The sequence below is a fragment of the Pteronotus mesoamericanus genome, unplaced genomic scaffold, assembly GCF_021234165.1.
Source record: "Pteronotus mesoamericanus isolate MK-2021 breed Mesoamerican mustached bat unplaced genomic scaffold, CSHL_Meso_final contig_130, whole genome shotgun sequence".
Taxonomy (NCBI): domain Eukaryota; kingdom Metazoa; phylum Chordata; class Mammalia; order Chiroptera; family Mormoopidae; genus Pteronotus; species Pteronotus mesoamericanus.
In genome coordinates, this window is record NW_026555060.1 from 18301282 (window position 1) to 18319604 (window position 18323).

Below are 18323 nucleotides of genomic sequence, written 5' to 3' on the forward strand. Positions count from 1 at the left end.
GCATGCAAGCATTTGTACACATTAATATTTATGCAAGTATTCAAATCAATGCAAGGGCATCTGTCTGAGTATGTGATAAAAATATGCATATGCATGAACATTTGTACCAGGGGATAAGTCCCCAAAGTTAGTGATTGCTGAGGTTACAGTTTTCAACTTTTGTCCTTTTGACAAAATTTTCTTGACTAGAAAAGGCATGCAGAGAAATAGCACACACATAATACTATAAATAAAATGGCTTTATTAAACTCTATTTAATAGATGTGAATAACATGTCTTTAATCAGCAATGCGACTTTTTGAAAACAGTGTTTTAGAATATACAGTGTGTTAGAATAAGAACATTTATTCTAATATATTTTCAGCACAAGAACATGCTCTTAGTAATGAAATAATTCCTGTAAGAACTATTTTGTTTCTTTATTTCTTTTTGCTTGAATTTGACCCCTAGACATAATTGGCTCAGTCAGTACAGGGCTTCCTTTGCCTTCCTTTTTAAAAGGATACATATAAGGACGTAGAAAATGACAGAATGGGGGAAAGTTTGGGAGAGAGGAGGGATTCTCATTTCAAGTCCTTCATGGTCACTGTTAATAAGCTTGTCCATGTCATCTCAGGTGACTCTGGCTTCTGGAATCTTTCCAGGCTGGGAAGTCTGGTATCTGGGGTCCAGCCTTCCTAGGTGAGTGAGGGAGCCTCCTTTAGGAGGGCTGGACATTTCCAGGTCACTGTTCCAAGGCACAGGGTTGACAGGCTCTACTGCTTGGTGACTTACAGGCCTTAGCCCGTATCTTTGCTAGTCTAGAGGAATATGTCTTCAGTCCCTTTTACTTCTAACTCTGCTTTGTCTGTTCATTAGGTTCACCTGGCAAAGTGTTTCTCTTAATTTATAAACTTATTTGTTGGTAAATTTTCAGTCTCCCACATTAACAGTTTATGGCAGGCCGAAAGTAAACAGGGTTGATTCTGAAATATCAGCTTTACAGTTTGAAGATGTGCGAGAGATTTCTGTTTTTACATTCTATTGGTTAGGAATTTAAAATCTACCAGCTGCTTGGAAGGGATTGAGAATTATAGTGCTTTTGTCATACTTAAGCAACATCTTTCCAGTAAAATTTTGCTCAGCTGATTTTAAGTTGAAGTGCCAGGAAAATATTTTTTTTCTTATGGGAAAGGAAGGGTGGAGAAGATCATCAGTGACTTAGGTGTGAATTTGAAAGAAATTGCTTTCTTAGGGTTCTACTGTCCTTCCTCAAAGCCCAAATAGTACTTATTTCCCAAAATTAAGTGGGTGAAGTTGCAGGTTTTTGTTCCTGTGTTGCATATGTGGAAGGCAAAACTGTCACTATTCACGTCACAGAGATGACTGGTTAAAGTGTTCCAGATCTCTGATGGGCATATAGTATTGCCTACTTTGAACATTTTCCAGTTACATTATTGTAGGCAAGCCCTCAGATAAAGAATTTGGGGGCCTGGGTCACATATGCTTCTCTGTGTTGGGGGAAGCTTAGAACCATTTGCACAGAGGGTTTTTTCTTTCTTGTTGGTATTTACTTGGTTCACCTCCAAGCAGAGGCCATCTATTTAAGCTAAAGGCAGCAGGGGTTTCCAGTGTAGCAATTTTGCAGTAGGAAGGACTTTGGTATGTTTCAGGAATGGAGAAAAGCTAGAGTGAGCAAAGAGGAAAGTGGTATAGGATATAGGAAGAAAGAGCAAGATACAAGATAAAGAGGGGATTTTACTGTAACTACAATGGAAGCCACTGTAAGTTTTAAAATTAGGGGTGTGATGTAATTTGACTTACTTTTTCCAAAAGATTACCTTGACTCATGGGGGGAAAATGGATTGCATGAGGCCAGGGATGAACACAGGGCATAATTATGGGGGGCAGGTAAGATATAGTGGTTTGGAGCAAGCTGGTGGCAATGGACCTGAGGAAGAGGACAGCTTCAAATTTTATTCTGAAGGTAGTTAAATGCATGCTGAAGAATCAATATTGAGAATGAGGAAACAAGCAAAACAAAGATATATGCCAGAATTTTGGTTCTAGAAAGAGGTGAATGGTGTGGCAATAACTTAAATGAGGAAAGACTAAGGAAGGAACAAGTGGGAGGCAGAGATTCTGTTTGGTTGGACATCCAAGTGGAGGCCACCATTAAGCTGTTCTCTCTACAAGATGAAACTCAGGAGACAGCAGGAAAGCAGGTGTACATTTCAGAGAACCGTCAACGCCTAGGTGGTATTTACAACCCTGGCGTCAGCTGAAGTTACCTAGGGAGAGAGCGTAGAGATGAGAAGAGGGACCAGGACCAAGCCTTACGCTCTCCAACCCTTAGAGGTCTGGAGGGAAGGAGGAATGAGAGAAGATGGGTCTAGTGAGATGTCAGAAAATTAAGGTAAATTAGGAAACAGAAACCAAGGGAGAAAAACATTTGAAAGGAGGACAGTGGTCAATTGGCAAATGCTACTGAGTCATGATCAAATAAAAGGAAGACCTTGAAATGCTTATTACATTTGGCACCATCAAGGGAGCTGCTGACTTTGGCAAGAGTAGTTTCAGAGGAATGCTGGGAAGGAAGCTCAGCTTGGAGCGGGAGGGGATGACCTGGAAATAGCGAATAGAGGTAACTTGTTCAAATGCTTTGCTCTAAAGGGCAGCCAAGAGGAGACTAAAGGAGGCGGTAAATATATGGTTAAAAGGTTTTTGTTATGTTTGTCTTTTTTTGTTGATTGTTTTTTCATATGGGAACTATAAAGCATATTTGAATTAGCATGGCTGGAACCAGTTCCTCGGTGATGCAGGAGAGAGAGGGCTGAGACTAGGAGGACGGCGGGGATGACGCTCGAAGCACAGGCGGAGGGCTGACCTCTGATAGGGCGCAGGAATCTCTCTCCCGTTGTGCCAGGAGGGAAAGAAGAAGTATGTATTTAGTCACAAGTGGGTTTGCAGTGGGTCTTGGAAGGTAAGAGGGTGACAGTGGGGTTGCTTCCACTCTTTGCTTTGTTTTTTTAAAATATTTTATTTATTTATTTTAGAGCGAGGGGAAGGGAGTGAGAACGAGAGGGAGAGAAACATTGGTTGCCTCTCGCATGCGCCAACCGGGGACCTGGCCAGCAACCCAGGCGTGTGCCCTGACCGGGAACACAAAGGAACAAACTGACAGGGACCAGAGGGGAGGGGAGAGGGAGGAAAGAGAGGAAGGAAGGTGATGGGCCTAAGTAAAGAACAAGTGTAAATGACCCGTGGACGTGGACAACAGGGCGGAGTGTGGGCAGGGCAGGGGAGAGCGATGGGGATAGGGGAATTGGGACAACTGTAATAGAACAACAATAACATCAATCAATAAAAGAAATGCCACGATTGCTTATTGATCACAATGCCATCCGATATCTATCTATCTATCTATCTATTTATATAGATTTGTGGAGTAATGAGCTAGCTGCAAAGTTTGTACTTTATGAAATTGCTGTGCTGACTGAAATTTGAACCATCGTGTTGGGGAAGTAGTGTTATTTCAACCATGATAATAACTTAAATTTGTGGGTATTGAAATTGTGCAAAGCAAGGACCGACTATAGTTCCTGTCAGTAAATATAAACCACCAACATTTGTTCATTGTAAAAAAAGTGAAAAGAATTGCTTCTGCACACCTTCCCTCTCAGCTCAGCCACATGCCCTGTGGAAGTCCACATCCTCTTGTCGGTTTCTGTTGGCAAGGGCGTAGCGGGCTCAGAGTGAGTCTCCAAGGTTTTCTTTTACCTGAGTGCTGAGCTGTCCAGGACACTTCTTTCTTGTTGGTATTTACTCGGTTCACCTCTAGGCAGAGGCCATCTATTTAAGCTAAAGGCAGAAGGGGTGTCCAGTGTAGCAACCACGAGTGGCTACTGAGGTCTTGAAATGTGGCTGTATGATGGAAGAATCAAACATTTAATTTGATTTAACTTAAAAATTGATACTTTACTCAGTTATTGGAAAACTTTTACTATGCTTAGGACAATACAGGTATGTGAATCTGCTTTTCAACTATACCAAATATCTCTGATAAAATTTAGTGTCTGGATTGAGGTGTGCTGTGAGTGTAAATTGTACCCTGATTTTGAAAACTTAGCTAGACGAAACATGTCATTGATAACTTTGCATTGATTACATGATAAAATATAATAATTGGGATATGTTGAGTTAAACTATATTGTTCAGTTACTTTTCCTTGATTTCTAAAATTTTTCTTTTAAAAGTAGCTGCTAGAATAGTTAAAATTAATATGTGGCTCATATCACATTTCTGTTGAGTGGCACTGTCTTAGGAGCTGTGCCTGGTAGAAGAGCTTGAATTTTAGGTATACACTTGGTCACGCCCATCTAGGAGTAATCTGTGTCTCACCACACAGTGACAGTTTGGGAAACGGGGCTTCTTAGGGTTGAGGCTACTTGCTTATGGTCTCAAGGCTGCAAAAGTGGGATTTGAACCCTGGCTCTCTGGCTGCTTGCAGGCTGTGCCCTGGACCGAGTGCCACATGGAAGTCATTGTGTATGTTTTTTTCCCCTCTGGAGTTACTCTGTGTTTACACTAGCAAAGGATATTTACATGAACACTGAAAGCAGAATTTTGGTTTTTAACTCAAGTGGTTGAAATTATGATTCTTGGGGTATGCTCTTAATGTACTGTTACTGACTTCGCTTTGATTTAAACGAGGGCACACAGTTTATAGTTAGGTCTCTCCCTGTCCTTGAACTCAAAAACTAGTGGTAAACTCTTTCAAGTTTCTTATTTATTACTTACGGAGCACTGTTTGCTTTGTGAGCTGGATCTGCTATCAGCGAGTGCTGGCATGCGTCTAGTCCATTATTCCATATTTGATGAAACTCTTGTTTTTGTCTTGAGATTGTTAAGCTTTCATTAAGAATCCTTGTAAAGAAAAGATTTATTTATTTTTATGGGAATAACTTAAAGTTAATATAAAACTTAAAGTGTTACATTGACGTTTATGATCAACCACAATTTTCAGGAACATGTGAAGGTCAGTATATCCCAAGCTGAACTCACTATCCATTCCTCTTCTTTGTTCCCTATCTTATTTAATGGCATTGCTGCACATCCAGTGCTGATGTCAGAAGCCTTGGCCATTTTCAAGTTCTGCTCTTCCATCACCCAGCATGGTTATCAGTTGAGTTGACATGACTTTCCAAGTCCTTCCAGTCCTTCATCTCTTTTTTCTACCCACTGCCACTGCTTAGTTCAGTCCTTCAACATCTCCAACTTTTCTTCTCATTCCCAATCACTTGTGATTGTTCACTCATTCATCTTCCCCACTCACCTGTCATCTTTCAGGAGCGGGACCTTTGTCTCTTTGGACTTTGAGTTTTTGTATTTCTCTTTTCATGTGCAGCCTTTTCTTTCTTACTCCCTAGTCCTGTTAGCAGGCTTACTCAGCGTCACTCTTCAGCCGATGTGCAGTTGGCAATGATGCTGTGGCCCTCGCTGGGTATGAGGCTGCATGCTGTACCCACGTGCCGCTCAGCTCACCTGGATCCAACAAAGCCCTTTACTGCCTACTACAGCTAATAAAGGACAGATTTCCACTTGGAGTCTAAGTCCACTAGTAGAGTGTCTCTGGGGAATAGAATTGGGTAGAAACCCCTAGAATATGATATCTAATACTCAATAACCTTGGGACAAACTGGGGATAATTTCCATATAGATGTATAGGCAGAGCATTGGGCGCTTTGCAATAGGAAACAAAAAAAAAAAAAAGAAAAATTAAAAAGGGACTGTAAAAGAAGCTGAATTTTATATAATCCAATCAAAGGTTTGTTTAAGTCCTCTTCGAAAAAATCGGTCAGGTTTCATAAGGATAGCAAAAGAATGCCATTAATATAAATGATGCCTGGAGCTCCATGTTACCATGCTACCTCAGCATTTGCTTTGGATCTCTCTCCAAATGGGATATAATTTCAGAAATGAGTCTGTGTCCCTCTTGATCCTGGTGAAAAGCGAACAGTTATTTCTGTCCATAATGTAGCAACAAGATGCCAGTAGCTACTCAGGCAATTTTTTTGTGCATCTGATGAAGAGATATTGGTATTTTTATATGGGGTATAGGATTTCCTAAGAGCTATAATGGAGAATTTAGTTAAACAAAATGTTCCTTTTTGTTTTTTTTCAGTTTACTGGTTGCAAGTCTCAGAATGGTGGGTCTCTATGTTACAAATACCTGTTTACGAGTGACTCATACCTACTGACAGTGGCCTCCCCAGCGCCCAGTCCCCCTCCTGAATAAGGCTTTCATGAAAGAGCTCAGAACTTGTGAAGAATAAGTGGACTTTTAGCTCGAGAAGAAGAAACTGCCCAAAATATCATCAGTTAGAGGAAGAGCTCTCTGTCTAGATTCTCTCACATGAGTCAATAGTCAACATGGTAACCCCTCAAAATTGTGCACTCTTGACAGCTTCTGCCTGATTTTTTGTTTTTAAATTTTGTTGTTCTCCATGAAATTCCAATAATTGGGTTCAACTTAGTTAACAACCTTCAACTTTCTAAAAGTGAAGGTTAAGGACTTGTTGGCAATTCATGTAATAATTAGTGTGACTCAAACCACTTCCTTCAAAATAAGGTCAGTGAGGCCAGTGACTCTGAAAGAAGGGAAATGTGCTGGGTGGGGAGAAGCCCTTGCTTTTGGAGGGTGGACACTTTGGGAGACAGGGTTGAGCAGAAATCAGTGGGCAGAGAGGGCAGGGTTGGGGCAGCTCTGAGCTGAGGACAGGGAAACCCTAGGTTTAGGGGCACTAGGTTGTAAGAGGGGAAAGATAAACTTCTGCCTGTTTCCAGATATTCCTAGGGGCCATCCTCATGTGGATACAAATGGTACAACCATATGGTGGGATATTCTGCAGCCATTAAAGAAACAAGGTAGATTTATGGTTACAAGTGCAAATTAGACTGTATAGTATGCTCCCATTTCTGTATATAAATTCAGCAGGTTATATATGCATATATGTATGCATGCATTTGTTTGTATGAATACATGCAGAGAGTATTTGTGGAGGAAAGGCGATAAACAGTAACCGTGGTGGCCTCTGGGAAATGAGCCTGGGGAACTGCGTCTGAGATAGGATTTTGCAATTTTGGGAGTATGGTTTGAATTTTTATGCACATTACTTTTAAATTAAAAATGGAAGTAGTCAGGAGTGTGCTAGGATTACTCTTACCCTGGGGAAACTTGATGTCGGGTAGGAGGAGGGAGAGGGTGAAAGTTGGAGGGGACAGGTAATCTCTCTGTCCTTCTTTTTTCTGAGTCACAAAGCTCAGGGCTCTTGTACTCCAAGGCTCCTCTCATTTTATTTCCTCAGCTGGATTATGGTTATATAAGCTTTTCTGAGCTGACCTGGAGCTGAACTACCATTTATAATCTTTTTCTATGGGGAAAACTCTACAGTGTTCCAGATAGCATGCTAAACTAAATTGTCTCCATTCTTTCTCTCTAGATTTTATGCCTATTACCTTCCTTAAAAGAAAAAAAAAAAAGCCTTGTAGACTTATTCCAGGAGGCCCTATCCATCCACATTCTTACTCATCTTATCAGAAATGACAGTTATATGCTTGAATACCTTCTTTTTTTTTTCTCCCAAGAAGTACTGCCTGTTCTGCACTTTCTTTTCCAACTAGCTTATTAGTTTTCCTGAGTTTTTCTTTTATTTGTTTGAATGTCTACTAGAGAGCTATAGGCATTCAGTAAATATTTGTTGCATCAGTAAGTTAAGATGTGGGTGCCTGAGCAGATTGCTCACTGTATATTGTCGTAGGTAAAATTTTCCTGGCCCCAGAGACACTGTAGGAGGGATTCTAATCTAGCAGTGTTTCTCAACATTGGCACTGCGGACAACTTGGGCCAGATAACTCTTTGTTGTTGGGCCACTGTCCTGCGCATTATAGGGGGCTTAGCAGCATCTCTGGCCCACACCTACTAAATGCCAACATGAACCCCCAGTCAGAACAATCAAAAATGTCTGTAGGCATTGCCACGTATCCCCTAACTTGCCCTAACTGACAATCACTTATTTGGAGCAATTTCGGATTTGCTATTCAGTCTCCAAGAGTTGTTCTATTTTGAGTGATAAGTCTTCAAATCTCCGAGACCTAGAAGTAGGGGCAAAGCAAGACTTTCTGAAAGCTTTTGTACAGAATTAGAAAGGATGCTCCCCTGAGCAGGTGAATTAGGAGAGGGCCAGGGAAGGAAGTGTAGGCTGGATTTCATTCCTTGATATGTCCCCTCCTGTCATTCCTGTGGAATCTGAGGAGTTCCCACAGCCTGGAATGGAGGCCAGAAGTCTACCTGAGTGGGTAAATGAGAGATTCTTGGAGCCAGTACCCATGTGAAATGGTGGAATGAAAGACTGATCTGACTTCAACATTAAATCAGCTGTGCTGTGGTCACTCCCAAATAGCATGTCAAGAAAATACTTCTCATTCATGTGGATAAGGGGCAGACTATACTTCTCAGATGCATTCACCCAACAAATGTTATGAGCACCCACCATGTGCCAGGAGGAAAAAGCTCTCCTCCACCCCACCCTTATATCTCTATGATGAATTCTATTTCTGTGTGTTTGGTGGCATCATTTTATTTTATGGTATTCAGAATCTTACTTATTAACACAAAGTCTTCTCTTTTCTCCCTACTTAATTTACTTTCTTTCTAAAGGATCAATTACAATGAAAAGGAGGAGGAAGAACAATCAGAGATGGCTAGAATTTTCAGAATAGTCCTTGGCTGTGTGTCAGTGTTCTGTGGTGCATGCACATGCTGAGCTGCGTCTGGAGACTCTCCTCAAGGTTCTTGTATTTATAAGTGATCCTACAGTGCATTGGCGTGTCAGCTGCCAAAGCAGTTTGTAGGAATCCTTCCCTGGAGATCTTTAAAAATAGAACAAAACACCCATCTGTCCAGAGTGGTTTTGATGCAGTCCTGCTGATTAGAAGGAATAGGCTGGATTTTTCTGTCCAGTTCATGCTATCAGTCTTGAGTGCTCTTAAATGGACAAGTTTGCTTTTTGATGGGGAGAGAGAGGGATGAAGAAAGACGCTGTATGGGTTTATTGATGTATCATTGTATACATGCTGGATAAACAATAAATTATATCTTATTCATGCTTTTAATGTTTCTGAATTACTTGGTGCATTTGGAGCCTCGCGGTAGTCCTGTAAGGAAGGTGAGGCCCTTCTTTGGCTCCCCAAGGCACAGATGTTTAGTCATTGGCCCAGAGTCACAGCCTGGCTGATGCAGAGCAGAGACGCCATTCCTGGCTGTCGTCTCTCCGGGTTCACGCTCTTTTCTCTTGACCCTCATGCAACTTTGTGTTTGTAGGCTTGCTCTGTCATACGGTGTCCACACATTTGATTTGGAGCCAAAAAATAAAAAACAATTTTGGCATCTTAATTAGGACCATTACTTTGTTTTCCCTTCCAGAAAACTACATTTTCACATAAAATCCTAATAGGGTTATTGCCAACCTCATGTGCACACACACATGTTCATGTATATGTCTCTGTGGGTATATAAACATGTGTGGGTATCTAGATATAGCAATGTGTGTGTATCCATGTGAATTTGTCCTTATTTTTCTAATTCCACCTTAGACCTGAAAAATTTGCTGCAGATCAGCAGTACTCTGTATTCTCTTAACAGTTTAGATAAGATATCAATATTTGTTTTCTGAATTTAAAAGAAGATATAAATTCACTTTCTTAGGCTATTCATGGAGATAGATTGAAAATAATCTTTTAACTACTTGGGTTCCATTTTTACTGGGTTGTCATTATTGCTGGACATTTTCAGTGGACAGAGCTAGTAAACATATTTTTTTTAGAAAGAGAAAAATATAGTATTTACTAAATGACCTTATTAATACCAGATATACTGAATGCAGCATATCAAAATACTAGAAAAGATTCTTATCTGTGTGGTTATACTACTTAATTGATACACAGTTAAGTCCATTAATTTTAGTTTGATGATGAATTTTAGAGATGGCTTAATTTTTTTCTCTTTGAGTGAGTTATATTTTTAATTATATGAAGTCTTTACATGATTTTCCCAAATCAAAATAATAAAATGAAGTATATTGGGAGTGTGTGTGATCTTGCCTTTATTTCCATTTCTTCCTTCTTGTTCTGTCCCTATCTTGATAAAAATTTTGTGTTTCTCCTTTTTATTAGTTTTGGTTTATCCTTCCTTTATTTCCTTTTGAATATGTAAGTAGCTGTATTTATATAGTACCTATTCTTTCCTTACTTACCTAAAATAAAATGGTAACAGTCAGTAGGCACTGTCTGTACTCAGCTTTTTTTCTTTATTGAAGTATCTTGGAGAACACTCCATAGCAGTCTGTTGAGATCTATCTGCCTTATGGATCAGACAGTTCACTTGTGTGGCTGTACTTTATAGTTTATTTAATTAACCCCTTATTAATGGACATTTGGGTTATTTACAGTCCTCTGCTGTTATTAGTTTTATAAATGAATAGTCTTGTACATATATCATTTCATATTTTTTTACTAGTACTTTTGGAGGTGGACTTTTTATAAGAGAAACTGATGGGTCAAAGAGTAAAATGCATATGTAATTTTGCTAGATATTGCCAAATTCATCTTCATTGGGGTTGAACAATTTTGTGTTCCCAACTGAAATATATAAGAGGGCCAACTTCTGTAGTCTCACCAACAGGGTATGTTGTAACCTTTTGGAATTTTTGTTAATTTGAAAGGTAAAAAATGAGATATCATGTTGTTTCAATTTGTATTTCTCTTATTATTAGCAAAGTGGAGCATCTTTTTTTATGCTGAGGACCATTTGAATTTCTTTTTCTTGAACTGTATGTTCATTTTTGGTCTATTTTTGTTTGTTGACCTTTGCATCTGTGTTTTAGAAATTTCTTCCATATTGGGGCTATTATTCCTTCATGATCTGTTGTAGTTTCTCTTCTACTATCTTTATTTTGTTTACAGTGTTTTCTTTTTGGGTATAAGTTCTAAGTTATTGTTAATTTTTACTTATATGCAGTCAAATTTATTTTTATGTTGTCATTCTTTCCCCTGTTCATTCCAGATTCTAAGAAATGGTTACTCACTCCCAGGTTATAAAGTAATTTGCTTATATTTTCTTCTGTGGTTTCATATTTTACATTTCGCTCTCATTTGGAGTTTATCTTGGTGTGACATTTGTGGGGTGGATCCTATTTTATGTGTTTCCTAAGTTGTTCTAGCATTATTACTGCATCTTCCTTTTCCTCATTGACTGGGATGGCCTTACATATGCACTTGGGTCACCTATGGACTGTTTATCTATTTCTATGGACTAACACTCCAGTAGCACACAGTTCTAATAATAGTTGCTTTATAATATGTGTTATAAATATTTTTTAAATAAAAATCATACTGACATGATTCCTGTGTTTGGGGGGTGGGGGAAAAGGAAGGGAAGGGGAAAGTCAAGGAACATATAGCAAGGACTCATGGACAAAACCAAAGGGGAAGAGTTGAGGGAGGGAGGAAGGGAGGGAGGGGGCAAGGAAAAGTGGCGGGGGGAGGCAGAGACAAATGTATTTGAAAAAATAAATTAATTAATTAAAAAAATGAAAATTAAATAAAAAACAAAAAACATAACATTTGAAATGGAGCATTTTTAGAGAAACCCCTTGAATAGGCTATTTTTATTAGGCATTACGTTGTACAGACTCAACCAAGATCACCCAGTTATCAGTGGGATGGCAACCCATGTTCTTTTCTTTTAAGTATTATTGTTCTATCACAGTTGTTCCAATTTTCCCCCATTGCTCTCCCCTGCCCTGCCTCCCCGCACCCCCCAACTCCCACATTCAGTCCCCACCCTGTTGTCTCTGTCCCTGGGTCATTTATACTTGTTCTTTAACTAGACTCTTCCCCTTCTTTCCTCCCTTATTCCCCTCACTCCCCGACTGTGGTCCCTGTCAGTTTGTTCCTTGTTTCCATGCCTCTGGTTCTATTTTGCGCAATTGTTTTGTTCATTAGGTTCCTGTTATAGGTGAGATCATACGGTATTTGTCTTTTGCCACCTGGCTTATTTCACTTAGCATAATACTCTCCAGCTCCATCCATTCTCTCACAAAGAGTAGGGGTTCCTTCTTTCTTTCTGCTATGTAGTATTCTGTTGTGTAACTGTATCATAGTTTTTTAATACACTCATTTACTGATGGGCATTTAGGCTGCTTCCAGCACTTGGCTATTGTAAATAATGCTGCTATGAACATTGGGGTGCACAGGTTCTTTTGAATTGGTGTTTCAGGGCTCTTAGGGTAGAATCCCAGCAGTGTAACTGCTGGATCAAAAGGCAGTTACATTTTTAATTTTTTGAGGAAATTCCATACTACTTTTCATAGTGGCTGCACCAGTCTGCACCCCCACCAACAGTGCACTAGGGTTTCCTTTTCTCCACAACCTCGCCAGTACTTGTTTTTTGATTTGTTAATGATGGCCATCCTGACTGGTGTGAAGTGGTCTCTCATTATGGATTTAATTTGCCTCTCTCTGGTGGCTAGTGATATTGAGCATCCTTTCACATGTCTCTGGGCCCTCTGTATGTCCTCCTTGAAGAAGTGTCTGTTCAGGTCCTTTGCCCCTTTTTTAAATTGGATTGTTTGTCTTCTTGGCATTGAGTTGTATGAGTTTTTAATATATTTTGGAGATCAAACCCTTGTTTGAGGTATTGTTGGCAAATATGTTTTCCCATATGGGTGGTCCCTTTTTCATTCTGATGGTGTTTTCTTTAGCCAGACAGAAGTTTTTAAATTTCATGTAGTCCCATTTTTTAATTTTTCCTTTATTTTCCTTGCCTTAGAGGATGTATTGGTGAAAATATTGCTGCGTGGGATATATGAAATTTTACTGCTTACATTTCCCTCTAGGACTTTTATGGTGTCACGGCTTATGTTTAAATCTTTTATCCATTTTGAGTTTATCCTGGTATATGGTATAAATTGGTGGTCTAGTTTCATTTTTTTGCATGTGCCATCCCAGATTTCCCACCACTGTTTGTTGAAGAGGCTATTTTTATGCCATTTTATGCTTCTGCCTCCTCTGTGAAATATTAATTGACCATAGAGACATGGTTTTTTTTCTGTAATATCTATTCTGTTCCATTGATCTGTGTATCTCTTCTTATGCCAGTACCAGATTGATTTGATTACAGAGGGCTTGTAGTATAGTTTGATATCAGGTATTGTGTTCCCTCTTACTTTGTTCTTTCTTAAGATTGCTGAAGCTATTTGGGGTCATTTTGGCTCCATATAAATTTTTGAAAAATTTGTCCTAAATCTGTGAAGTATGTCATCGGTATTTTAAGAGAGATTGCATCGAATCTATAGATTACTTTGGTTAAGGACATTTTAATGATGTTGATTCTGCAATCCTTGAACATGGTGTATGCTTCCATTTATTTGTATCTTCCTTAATTTCTTTCTTCAGTGTTCTGTAGTTTTCTGAGTACAGGTTTTTACCTCCTTGGCTAAATTTATTCTTGGGTACTTTATTTTTCTTGTTGCTATGGTAAATGGGGTATTATTCCTAGTTTCTGGTATTTCATTGTTAGTGTAAAAAATACCTTCGATTTCTGAATATTGACTTTGTATCCCACTATTATGAGAAATTCACTCATTCGGCCAAGTATTTTTTTGGTGGAGCCTATAGGGTTTTCTATGTTGTTTATCATGTTGTCTGCAATGTTCTCAACTAAGACATTGCATGATTTTCTCAGAAAATACAGGTGACTAATCTGGCAAGGACTTAGACTCAGGTTGGATGCTTTCTCTTGCCACAAAATATCTTCTCAGTTTTAAAATAGCATGATTTACTTTATTTATTTTAATTAGAATACATGAATTTTAGAACATTTGGAAAAGAACCCTACTACTGACCTCAAAATATATGGTAATATCTTGGTCAGTTCTTTCCAGAATTTTTTAATGGATAATCGTTTGCCTTTTTATGATCTTGTTAAGCGGAAACAATTTTGAGAGAATAACAATTATATTAAGGTTTTAAGGGCACTGATCAAAGTGCTCTAGGTAATTGCCTTATTTAGTTATCAGAAAACCCATCTAGGGATGCAGTCTTTATTATTTCAGTACTAATGTTGAGGAATGCTTGGCTCTGAGAAGCTAAATCACTTGTCCAACCTCAGATAGATTTTTGCATGATGGAACTTGAATCTGACTCATGTGTTTACTCCAGTGCCTATCTTTTAACTACTATGCTCACTGTGTCCTGGGTATATCATTTTATAGTCTGTTATTAATATTTCAACAGAATGTTCATCCTTGTTTCCTCAATGATCATATTACATTTATTTATAATGTCACCTTTTAACACAATTAAATTGCTTTATACCAGATTGTAAGAAGAGAGAGTTAACATTATTTTTTTTTACTTTTTTCCTTCAGATATTATTTATAAGATGTTGGTATCTGCACAATGTATCTTGAAAATAAAATGGAATAATTATGGAGAGGCCCAGTCAATGTGAGACAGAAAAATACATTAATTTTATAGATATGGTTGCTTTTCATGGTGTTTGCCATGATGTTAGAAACTTTATTTCCCTATGTTGACTGGACATCCTTCCTGCGAGTTTGTTTATAACAAAATTTGCATAACTACTTTGATTTTTTCCTGTCTTTTTAGATTCAAATTGTCCCAAACTCTGAGTTAGAGATGACATACCTGATGAGAGTGATGTGTGGCCAAAGTATAAATAGTTTGGAGCTTTATGTGCACTCACAAGTTTGGAGCTTTATGTGCACTCACAAGTTTGGAGCTTTATGTGCACTCACAAGTAAAATAGATAGACATTTCCTGGATGTCAGCCTGGCTCAACGAACAATGCACAATCCACTATTTATTTACTTCAGCTGTGACATCAACAGGCACAGCGGTAAGAAAGATGAAAACTTTATTGTCATTATGCAATGGGAAGAGAGAGATGAATTGAATTAAATGTATCAGACCAATGCGAAATTACAGTATTAGTGAGTCTTGGAGAGGACAGTGTTTTGCTGGCAGCATTTTTAAGTGCTGTTTTTCAGGCGTCTCTGTGCTAGGGGAGAACAAAATGGGAGACTTTGGATTCACAGGCTGATTTTTAACTTAGCTCTGTTCCAGGTACACATGGAAGAAGAGGCTAAACCAGGGTAATTCCTGCCATCAAGAGGTTTGTAATTAGTGCACTGAACTTGTCTTTTTTACCATGCAGTCTCAATTAGTAAATAAAAGTCTGAGCTCATTCCCCAGCATATTTATTTATAAATCACATACACATGTTACTGTGGACCCATACATCACCTAAGTTTTCTTTCTTAAATTTTAAGAGTGAAAAATTGTGGATGATTTTCCCTGTATGTGCAGTGCAGGATGCATGTAGACTGTTTCAAATATCACTGACTTGTCTGTTACTCTAGAGGCAGAGTGGAAGGCAGTCTATTGTCTTGAGTAGCTTCAGCTGGGACACATTTTATCCCTAAAAAAAGGTAGAAGCTTTTTATCAAGGGACTATTTGAAAGTTAAATTGTTTTCTTCAGAGCTGCTTAAGGAAAACTTAATAATAAAATCTAGATGTGTCTACATTTTAAATTTTTTATATTTTAAATTGGAACATTGAAATATATTTTTGTTGCATTTCCTTTATATTTTAAATTTATGTTTTAAACTGATAATTTGCTTCTATTGCCACCCTCTCCCCTTCTGTAGTTGTTCCATTGTAGTTACATCGCAGGGTTGTATAGACAAAGAATGTGGAACTGCACAGGCAACAGTTCTCATCTGCAGTTGCAGGGCTCTGACAGTTAGCAAACTGTACTTATCAGACATCTAGTCACATTAGGTGACTGGTTAATTACCTTCTGATTCATTATGTTTCACTTCTCACCTAGGAAATAAGGCTAGCTATTTCTGAAATGGGGAATGACTTAGTTAATAAGGACTTGTCATAAAAAGACAATCTTTTATGCCTTATTATACTATATAACTAGCTGATAAGTTTATGATAACATTTGGAAGTGAGTTTTAATTATTATGTTTTCAATAGAATGTTCATTTACTAACTGGACGTAAATATGTTCTGTTAGCTTGCAAATTTGATTTAAAACATCATCATTAATATTTTTAAAGCCTCGTTTCTTATATATATAAATGTCTAAGAAGTATTTGTTGGTAAAATATTATTTTAATGATAGGCTTACTTATTTCTATTTATTAGATTCATGTTTTATTATAAAGAACTAGTAGTAAGAAAGTAAACAAAAAATAAATCTTGACAGTTAATGTCATCAATATATTAAATTTGTTATTAAAGTTGTCTTGATAATTTAATATTTCCATTTCCGCAATTTTTACTCAGTCATCTGTCTGGATGTGTAGTTACCTCTAGCTCAGAGTCTGATTAGATTATCATTAAACTCAAAACCCACAAGAGAACATTATATTAATAATCTGAAAAGTATAAATGAAATGAATTTTTAAAACAAATATTCAGACTACCAAAATTAACACTAGAGGAATTAGAAAAGCAGAGCTATGCAGTAACTAAGGAAAACATTGAAAAATATGAAATAATTAGTGTTATGCAAGTCTTCTGTCCCTGATAGTGTTTTAGGAATGCTTAATTCCAAGGAATAGCTATAAGAAAAAAGGTATTTATAGCAAGAATGTAGGATGATCTCATAGAAAACAATTCCAACAAGTAAGACTGAATTTAATGGGAACCGGGAAGTTGTTAGAAAGCAAATCTCCTTTACCATGTGTTTTAGGGTTTGTGTGGTTCTTTGTCTCTGCTCTTCTCTGAATATAGTATTAGCTTGCTTATCAGATTATAGTTGAAAAATAGTTACTCACCTGATTCTATATGGGTTTATAACCCCAGCACTTAACTATCATCTGATTATCTACAGCTAAATGTCTCTTGGTTCAGAATCGTGAAACACATTCTCATTGGTCACTGAATGGCCAGTGCACTTCCTCTTTCCAAGTGCAGTGTCTGCTCTGGGTTTAATGAGTTGGAGCTGGATAGTCAGGTCACATGATTCCTAGTCTGTCTGTTCATGTGATTCTTAGCCTGAGACCTGAGCATGGTCTACATAGTTAAGTTTATTGACATTTCTGCTATAGCTTTATTAATGGGTCTTTCATATTTTCAGGGAAGAACCATTTCAAACATACCTAAATTGACATGGAGCACAAAAGAGGTAAGAACTTCAAAAGAAAACTCCAGTTTATGAACATAAACATTCTAGTTATGAACTGTGCATCATTACCTACATATTATTATATAAAAAAACTATAAAATCACATTCATTCAAAGAATAATTTATCAAAAGGAAGTAGTATTTAACCTAAGAATGCAAAGATGGTTCAATATTAGGAAACCTATTAACATAATATAAAATGAATATGCTATTGATATGGATCAAAAAGTCAAATAAAAAAGCCATCTGATGCTGAAAAAGCATTTGATAAAATTAAACAATTCTCAATGTGATATTTTAAACACTTGGTCTTTATGCTTTTTGCTATTTCCAGTAACTTGTGGACATTTATTATTTTTATAATCAGACAAGCACCTGGTTTTAAATGCCCCTTAGTGCAGATCACAATTTTTTTGCATTTCAAGTTCCTAAGACATCTAATGATGTCTTAATAAATATTTTAAATGAAATATCCCATTAAAATAGTCTAGTTTTGAGAATTGTTAAGAAAACAGAATAGAGAGAATTTTTTTTTTTGTTTCATGGGAGAACTTGTTTTAGGAGTGTACTTTTTTCTATTTACAGTACAAATGATACGCATTCTTTTGGGGGTGAATTGCTTTTCCTTAGGCGATGCCTTTGAAAATGACTCTCTTTCTCCATCATTTGCTTGTGGTTCTATCAATTCTGACTCCTTTCCTGGTGCTGAGTCAGTGCCCTAAACAGACCACTGTGCATAACTAACTGATGGTTGATACTCCACTAACAGTTCAATTTTAGATTCATCATGCTGGTCCTGGGCCCATTTCTCTCTTCAATCCAAATAACTCAAAGTACCTTGGAACGGCTTTTCTTCTTTGATTCTTCTTATCTTATCTTTCACTTAGCCTACATTTGTAGTGTATTCCAAATGTTTACTTTTAACAACTTTCATGGCCCTGCTGTCAATCTTTATTTCTTGCCTGGACTATTTGTATTCTTCTGGTATTCTTTTTCCTTCCATTTCAGCATATCCTACCAACATTGCAGCCAGATTAATTTTCTATACTGGATTTATCA

At 37.7% G+C, this 18323-nt stretch overlaps 1 protein-coding gene across 1 annotated transcript in view; it reads left to right on the forward strand.

Moving 5' to 3' along the window:
* LOC129086396 (LIM zinc-binding domain-containing Nebulette) overlaps positions 1–14752 on the forward strand; it is a 216950-nt gene extending 202198 nt beyond the window's left edge. The window contains exon 7 of the mRNA XM_054592890.1: positions 14710–14752. The gene's annotated coding sequence lies outside the window, so the exon portion shown is untranslated. The remainder of the gene's footprint in view (positions 1–14709) is intronic.
* The last annotated feature ends 3571 nt before the right edge of the window (positions 14753–18323 follow it).